Raw genomic sequence first — 9,652 nt, 5'->3', positions numbered from 1 at the left:
GCAGAAGAGTTAACAGATTGTTTTGCAATTTGCACTTTTGCTTTTTTGTCTTTTTGGAGGTTGTTTTGTAATTTTTGTTAATTGTTAGATGTATCAGAATTGTTATTAACTTATTATATTATATAATATAAATTATATATTACATATATAATATATTATTAAAAAATATTATATTATATATATAAATGTTATTAAACGAAATCGAAATTTTATTTCCAATTTCGATTTCCTATTTCAAATTCCAATTCGAAATCGGAATTACCGATTTCAAAAATTATATTTTCGAATTTGACTTGATTTCAACCAATTCGAAATCGGAATTACTGAATTCCATTCCGAATTACCGAATTTGAAATTTCGAATTCAATTTGAAATCGGTCGGTAAATCAGAATTTTTCGACTTTGCATATCCCTTTTATGTACGGCTATGGCCAAAATGCTCAATGGTGGGCTGGTCTTTTTCAACGAAACTAAACCAAAGGAAATCAAGTTTTACATTCCTAGGAGAAATAAGATATAATTTGTACGTGCACGAGTGCCTACTGGGCACCATTAGACAAATGACATTAAAGAATATACAAAATATTGATAAATGTGCTATATATATGGTGGGTGTCAAACCACCAAAAATAAATTTACCTGCTCTCCAAAAGTTAATGAGTATAGTGATGAATAGGATCGTCTCCTTAGAAAATTGATAAATTTATTACTCACAGATAAATGCATTAGATATTTGAGGGGGGGGAAGTTGTAGAATTTCTTTGAAATTATAATAAAATAAAATAATGCAATAGAATAAATTAATTATCAAAATCTAGTCAAGGAATGCAATAAATTAATTATCAAAATCTAGTCAAGGAAATAATCTTGGCAATGATTCACTCAATTGATCACTGATTCCAGAAATGACTTACATGTTCACTGTAGACACCAAATTTTTGTCAATTTTCAATGTTTTCTTGATTATTTTCTATTTAATGACTTATTTATTCTTCTACCCAGGAAATGTAAATTTGCAATAAGCATAAAGATTTGGACTTACTATAAAACTTTGAGTTGCACACGGAAGCTTTGAAGAAAACTTGAATCTTCTTATTATACAATAGCTTGAGGACAAGAGTGGTTGAGAGTAGTTGGGAGTAGGTTGAAAATAAGAGAGTTGTTGAGAGAGTTTACAAAGGCTTTTCAATATCTAGTCTGATAATTTCACCGATGCCTTTCTTCTGAATGTTGATTCTATTTATAGAGGCTCAGGTCTTCTCATTTCATCTTCATTTGAATTTCATTTGCCTTTCTTTATTTGTGGCCGACGTCTTTTTCAAAAGTCATCGACATCTTTTTCAAAAGTCATTTGGATCTTGTCCGCAGGGTCCTCCGAAAGGATCAAAAGTTGATTCGGATGAATCTGCTGACTCGTCAATTTTGTCGGTTTCTTCTTTCTTATCCTACTTTTGCAAATAGTCTAGATATTCTTTGAGTAGTCTTGGATCTTGTATCATCTTTTTCATCAGAAAGTCATTTGAAGTTGCCTCGAATACCATCTCGGTATCTTTTCCTTTTTCTTTCTTTATTGGAGTAGTGGTTGGAGTTGGGGCCGTAGTGGTTGGAGTTGGTGAAGACTTGGTTGTAGTAGGTACAAAAGTTGTTGGAGTAGATATTGGCTTGGTCCATTTGAGTTTATCTCTGGTAGTTAGGAATCTGATGACATTTACTTGATCTCCGAATTCTTGATTGAATCCTGTCCACCATTTAACTTTGAATTCTCTGACTAATGACATTGGAAGTGGTTTTTCAAGCTCTTGATGAATTTTGAAACTCCAGCAAAATATCCATGGAACTTTGAACTCCATATGAAATAGAATCGGTCTTGTATATTCTTCCCCCTTTGCTCTTTTTAGATACGTTTGAAATCTCATAAGCACATTTGGAGGTAATATCTCTGGTTGAGGTCCAAACCATTTCCACCAGTGATTGAACCAAATTAGAAAGTCTCTACTGCAATTTTCTTTGAACGTGAAAAACCATGAATGATTGAATGGTCCAAAAAGGAAGGCACGATACCATGCCATTTTGTAATCTTGATAAGTAAATCCATCTGGAATAAACCTTATTGAAAAGGATTTTTTAGAATAAAGAGAAGTCCATTCATTTGGGGAACAAACTCTCTTTATTATGCATTTTGAGTGGCTAATTATATTTGGATTTTTTCTGTCTGGAATTGGGAATATTTCGACAGATTGAGTATCTGTAAGAATTAATTCATAATAATCCAAATTTTTTGAAGGGTCATCTGGTTGCCAAAAGCATTTTTGAGGAAAGATTCTTTGGGTAATTTGATTAAGTGTAGAATATAAAGGTATTTCTTGAAATCTGGTTAGAGTAATATGTTGGGTAAATGGCTTTGTAAAATAGGTATTTTCTGTGGATTTTTCTGGGGATTTTGGTAGTTGTTGAAGTGGTTTAATTTGAGAGGAAGTTGGAGTACAAGCAGCTTGACTATAAGTCAATGCTGGAAAATCTGATAAAAGTTGGAATCTATTTTGAGTAACAGGATTAAGACTCATCTCATAATCCTGAGGAGTTTTTGACCTGGAATTTCCTGCTTTTGAATCCATTTCCTGCAGAATTAATAAACAACATCTTTAAGTTGGTCAAATAATTCTCTATTCTGTTCTTTGTGGTATTGAATAAGTTCCTCGTTTAGGAAGTCTTCATTTCTTCCAGCTCTTTGCAGAACTTGGATTCGAATAAGGTTTCTCTGAATATCTCTTTGTATGAGAAAAGCTCTCTTTTTTGGGGTAATAGTTGCATAGGGACTTTTGTGAATATATACTGTATCATATTTTGGAATTTGATAGGCTGGAATAAGTTGTCTCCCATTGCTGGTTTGAATAGAATACTGATATCCTCTGGATCGAATGACTTTTTCTTTATTCAAAAGTTTTGGAGAATCTCGTTGGGCTCTCAAGTAATTTGTATATTCTCGAGCATTTCTTTGAGCCATCAATTCAGGATCCATGTCCTTGTAAAAATTCTCTAGTAAGAAAATTTGGTAAAGAATTATTTTCTCCTTTAATAAATTCAATTTCGAAATCAAACACAGATCAAATAGCTTGCCATCTTGCAAATATTTGTTTTGAAACTATATTTTGAACATCTTTCTGTAAAATTTCTTTTGCAGATTTACAATCTATTCTAATTAAAAATTTCTTATTATATAAATCATCTTGAAATTTTGATATGCACAAAACTATAGATAAAATTTCTTTTTTAATTGTTGAATAATTTTTCTGAGGGTCAGACCATGTTCCTGAATGAAATCTAACTAATTCTTCTTTTGAATTATCTATTCTCTGTTTTAATATTCCACCATATCCTAATTCTGATGCATCTGTTTCAACTATCATGAATGCTTTAGGATGAGATAAACATAAACATGGTAATGACTCTATTTTTTCCTTTAAATATTTTATTTTTTGCGTATGTTCATTTGTCCAAGGTTTTGGATTTTTCTTTAGTCTATTGAATAATATAGAACATTCTTGTCTTAATTTAGGAAAGAAATCTGCTATATAATTTAAACATCCTAAAAATCTTTGTAATTGATTTTTATCTTTTATCTCATCTGGAAATTTAGTAGCAAATTCTAAAACTCTATTTATTGGTTTTATTGTTCCTTGGTATATATCATGTCCTAAAAATCTTATTTTAGTTTGAAATAATTTCATTTTTGGAGCAGAAACAACTAATCCATTTTTCTTAACTACTTTTAAAAATATATTTAAATGTTTAAAATGTTGTTCTATTGATTCAGAAAATATTAATACATCATCTATATAAACTATACTGAATAAACTATAAGGGTTAAAAATATCATTCATTATATTTTGAAATTCTGATGGTGCGTTTTTTAATCCAAATGACATTACGTTCCATTCATAATGACCAAAGGGCGTCGTAAATGCTGTTTTATATCTATCTTTTGGTATTATTAATATTTGCCAATATCCTGATTTTAAATCAAACTTTGAAAATATTTTTGCATTAAACAATCTATTTAGCAAATCTTTTTTATTAGGAATAGGATATCTAATCCATTGTAAAACTTTGTTTAAAGGTTTATAGTTTATTACTAATTTTGGAACTCCTCTTTCTTTTTCAACTTGATTCATTACATAAAATGCAGCACAACTCCAAGGTGATATGGAGGGAGTTATTAATTTCTTATCTAGTAAGGCTTTTATTTCCCTTTTGCAAAATTCTAGTAATTCAAAATTCATTTGTATTGGTCTAGCCTTAGTTGGAATATTTTTTTCATTAAACCCTGTTTCATAGGGTAATTCTACCATATGTTGTTTTCTATCCCAAAAAGCATTAGGAATATCTGCGCATACTTCTGTTTGTAATAATTTTTCTATTTCTCTAATTTTTTGTTGTATTTTATTGTCTTTTAGTTGTTCTTCAATTTTTAAATAAGATTTTTCCTCTTTAATATAATTTATATGTTGTTGTACTCTAGTAATAGTATTTATTGTTTTGTAAATGGAGGATGTTTGTAAAGTCTGTAATTCTCTTTTTTTTGTTGGGGTTAAAAATTTAAAAGTAATAATTTTTTCCATTATATTTATTGAAATTCCTTCATTGCTTACTAAAAATGGATAAATTTGAATTAAAAAAGGTGTTCATAATATTATATCATGATTTATATTTTTTACAACTATAAAATTATGTTTAATACAATATTCATTGTTACATATTGATCCTTTTGTAAACTTATATTTTACTTGTAAATTTTCTCCATTTGCTGCCATTAATGTTTCTTTTGTCCTTTCGCAATATTTAGTAGGGATTATTCCTTCTTTAATGCAACTTGCATCAGCTCCACTATCTATTAGAGTTACATAGGTTTCTTTGAAATCTTCTACTGTAATGGTTACTAAAGCAAACCATTTTTGAAACGTCATTTTTTCTATAGTGTTTAAATATTGATCTTCTTCTACTGGTTTTTCTGATATTATTATTTCTTCTGTTTTAGAATTAGAAGTTGAAGGCTGATTATTTATTAATGCTAATTTTGCTTCTATTTCTAAATCTTTTGTTTTTAATTCTATTATTTCCTGTTGTAATTGTTTTACTTGTATTTTAAGATTATTAATTTCTGATTGAAGATCTTTAGTAGTTTCTTTCTTCATTATATTTATATTTGGATATTTATCTATTAATTTCGAAATGCTAAAAGGTTCTATTATTTTTGGCATTTTATCTTCTTGAATAATTAAACTTTTTAATCTCTCTAAATATTCTTTTTTAGCTATTGGATCTTCGATTTTTTCTATTATATCTAACAAGAATTCCTTATCTTCTTTTTTAGTTATAACATTTATATATTTTGGAGTACAATTACAATTTTCTTCACTTTCGGAACTAGATATATCATCATAATAATCGTCTTCAGAATTGTTATCTTGTTCATTTATTAGTAAATTTATTAATTTATTTTTAATTTCTTCTTCGTTTGCACAGATTTCTGTGATTTTTTCTTTTAATTTACATTTGTTTGCTTTATGACCTATTTTTCTACATTTATAACAAACAATTTTCTTTTTAATAAATTTTCTCTTTTGTTCTGGTTTATCTTCCTTAGGTCTTTTATATTTTATTTTTTTATTATATTTTTTAATTTTCTTTTTGTATGCTGATGGTGATTTAATTCTTTTAATTCCAAATGCATCACAAAATGATCCTACTTCTTTTGTTTTAGATCCATACTTTATTTGTAATCTTAATTCTGAACATAACATTAATCCTTCTTTTTTGACAAATGCAAATAATTGTCCAAAAGTAATATTTTCAAATGAAATAACATTTGTTCCCATTTCTTTTTGTAAACTATCCATTATTCTTTGTGAAAATAAACTTGGTAATCCTGTTATGAATCTTTCTTTCCAAAATGAAGCATTACAATCTGGTCTTCTTAATACATTAGTTAAAAACATATCTTTATACCATCTAAAATCTGATAAGGTTGGACATCTTAAATTTGTTAAAAATGTTTTATTAGAATTTAATTCTTCTTTCGGATTTCCTATAAAATACATTACTATTGTTACTATTAAAAATTCTGCAGCATCTGACTGTATTTGAATATTTCCTTGATCATCTTCAATTTCTTGGGTATGTTCTAATATTGATAATTTATCTTGTAATGTTAGGGCATTATCCCACCAATTTTTTAATTGTCCAGTGAATTCTGAAACTAATAATGTTGCAATATTTCTTTCTTGAATATTTTTAATTTTATAAGCTAGTCTAGCCATTCCCATTTCTTATAAATTATTTAACACTTCATATTCTGCTTTACCATCTATATTCCATTCATAAATTGAATCTCCATCATATTTAGTAGTACGAAAATTTGATCTTTCTTCATATTGAATATCTGAAGGGCTAGGTCTTGGATAATAATTTCTAGTACTTATGACTTTCCAATCTTTCGTATTACCTTTATTATAAGTTTTTCTTCTTATTCTATTTATTTGATTATCTTTTTCTTCAAATTGGTTTTCTATTGGTATTACTATATTTTCTTCTAGTTCTGAATTTATTGATTCTTCGTATGAATTTTCTAGTTCTTCAGTTGAATTTTCTATAGTTTGATCTAAAGTATTTATTTTAGGTGTTGAAGGTTTTACTTCTGTAGTTATACTTTGTAATGCATGTGATATTTTATTTAATAGATTGTCTGTATTATTTATTTTCTGACTATTAATATTTTGAACTAAATCTTGTTCTTTTTCTCTGGTCAGGCTTCTTGGTTGAAAATGAGGTGCTGAAATATCATTTGGAAACTTTAATTCTGGTTTCTTTAATGTATCTATTTTTGTATTTAATACTTCCATATGTTGAGAAATTGTATGAAGAATTTGATTTGTATAATTATTTTGTTGATAAATTTTTTTAATATCTTCTAAATTTACATTATTATTTGTACTTGATTCAGCTTCTCTACCCTTTTTAAAAGGTGAGGCTATTATATCTCCTTGTCCTATATTAATTTTTATTTCTTGTAATGGGGGATGTATTGAGGTTAATATTTGATCATCTTTTAATTTCCATTTTTTATATAAATTAGTTTGAACATTTATTTGTGGTATATTATAAACATCATTTATTCCTATATAAAATGACAACCAGGTAAAGAAAGGAAAATCAAATTTTCTTTTTTCTAATTCATCTTTTCATTCTAATATTAATTTTTCTTTATATTCTGATTCTAATTGAAAAAACCAAATTCTTTTTTCAGTATTTTCTTCATCATCAAAATCTTCTTGTAAATATTTATGATTTATTTTATATGGTCTATTTATAACATTTATTTCTCCTTTCATTTGTGAATGAGTTGGGGAATATTCTGATTGATTTTGATTTATTACTTCTGGAACAGGAGTTTTATATTTAAAAGTTGAAGTATTTTCTACAGGAAAATTTATTTCAGTAGATTCATAATTAGAATGTCTAGCTGGTAACCATGAATAACTTGAACTAGGTCTTTCTCTTAATGAAGCAAATCTTATTAAAGTATTTCCATCAGGTTTTTCTATAATATCTTCAGCAGTAGTTTGTTCTATATTTCTCGCAATTTGTGGATTTTTTATTTCAAATTCACTTGGTATTGTTATTTCATTCCATTTTAGTCTTTTTGGAGTATAAGTTGTAGGTCTATCTGCATCTACTTGTAATAAAGTTGTTTCTTCTTTAAGAGTTGGAGTCATTATAAATTTTGGATTTAAATGTGAAGATAAAGATCTATAATATATTCTATATATTATTGCAAAATTCTTTGTATATTTTTCAAATTCATTTCCTTGTAAATGAATATCTAATATTACTGAATTTAGAATATGTGGGTCTGTTAAGTCTATTGAAAAATTCGGAGCACAGTTAAAATATATAGGTCCATTACAAACATTTGTTTGAATCATAGAAAGTAAAGAAGTTTTATATCGTTTGAGTCTAGTATCTCTTAATGCTAAATATATTGGAGCATCTACTCCTAGATGGAATAAAGGTTTTATAGCAATTTGTATTAAACCTATATGAATATATCGATATCCTTTACTTAAATATTTTTGAATTGTACTATGATTTCATAATGGAATTGATTGATATTTTTCTTGAATAGATATTGTTTCTTCATGAGTTTTAACTGATAATGCTGTTTTGAAATCTAACGGGCCTATTCTATAAATATGTTCTATCTTTTCTTCTGAAATTGTCCAATCTGAATTATTTATAGACATATGATATTCATGACTTTGTACTATATTAGTTTGCTTTGAATTAGATCCTAATTTAAATTGTCTAAGAAATGCAGCCATGTTTTATATTTAATTAAATTTTTACCTAACCTGGAACAACCGAGCACTATGCCTGGAACATCCTATCTTAGACTTACCAACGGTCTTACAAGGCATCAAGTCTTACCAACGATTTTAGTAAAAGTTTAATTTAATATGTAAACATAAATGCATGAATTAGCAAATTTAAAGTAGAGAGATAATTCAAACAAGATAATAAATTCAAAGTCTAAATATGCATACGTATAATTTGTCTGAGTGTGGCTCTGATACCTTGCACTTTAAAAGTATAAATGGCATTGTTTCTCCTAACCAAATTTTTATCACATTTTACTCCAAAGGAGGTGAAAGTAAAGATGTTAGTAATTGTTCTAATATAGGTCCTAAATAGCCGAGCTTCTTCAGATGATGAGCTAAGAAGTTCTTTTAGATCAATTGGGATTGAATTGCTAGTTAAAACAACATCCCCGTTAGAACAATAGAAATTTGCTATTTCATGAGTGTGGAGGCCAATTGTGGATTTGTCCACCTCGGCAACCCCTCACCTCGGCAACCGTCTTGGGGAGCAGGGGAGCCTGGACTCCCTGGTGGTCAAGAGGGTGTTGGGATGGTACCGGGAGGGGCCTCCCCAAGATTCGAACCCTGGTCCTTGTGTATAAGGGTTTTGGGGTTGAAGTCCTGGTACCACTTGAGCCCAAGTGGTACCAGGACTTCAACCTAACACACCTTAAAGGTTGCGGGTTCGAATCCTGGGGAGGCCCCCCTCTCAAGTGGTACCAGGACTTCAACCCCAAGACCCTTATACACAAGGACCAGGGTTTGAATCCTGGGGAGGCCCCCCTCCACGCACCTGATGTTGGGGCGGACAAAAACACACAATTGGCCTCCACGGGGAAAGCTCCGCGCTTCTTCAATGAGCAAATTTTTTTACACCACAATGGAGACGGTTGGCGAGAAAGCAAATCAGCAGCTGTATGGATGTGATTTAAGACCTCCCAACCTATTTTTGGCGTTCTTGCTATAATCGACAAGAAAAAGATATTTAACTATTCATTCTGTCTAACACAGGCTAATAGAGATTAAAAAACTGAAGCTAGTAAGATATTAAAATGCTAACAAAGCCTGTACGCTTTCTCTTAGACTTTACTTGGCTTGATTGGGGTATGTCTCTATCCATTCCTTCAAGTTTGCTACTGGAACCGAAAAGAATATAGTATAAGTTAAACAAAAAGGCTAAGGTATGGGAGGTTAAAGGTTTATGTGAAAGGTTTATCTAACGTTAGAAGTTTTCATAC

This window comes from Coffea arabica, chromosome 4c (genome assembly GCF_036785885.1).
Source record: "Coffea arabica cultivar ET-39 chromosome 4c, Coffea Arabica ET-39 HiFi, whole genome shotgun sequence".
NCBI lineage: Eukaryota > Viridiplantae > Streptophyta > Magnoliopsida > Gentianales > Rubiaceae > Coffea > Coffea arabica.
Note: the sequence above shows the minus strand (reverse complement) of the source record.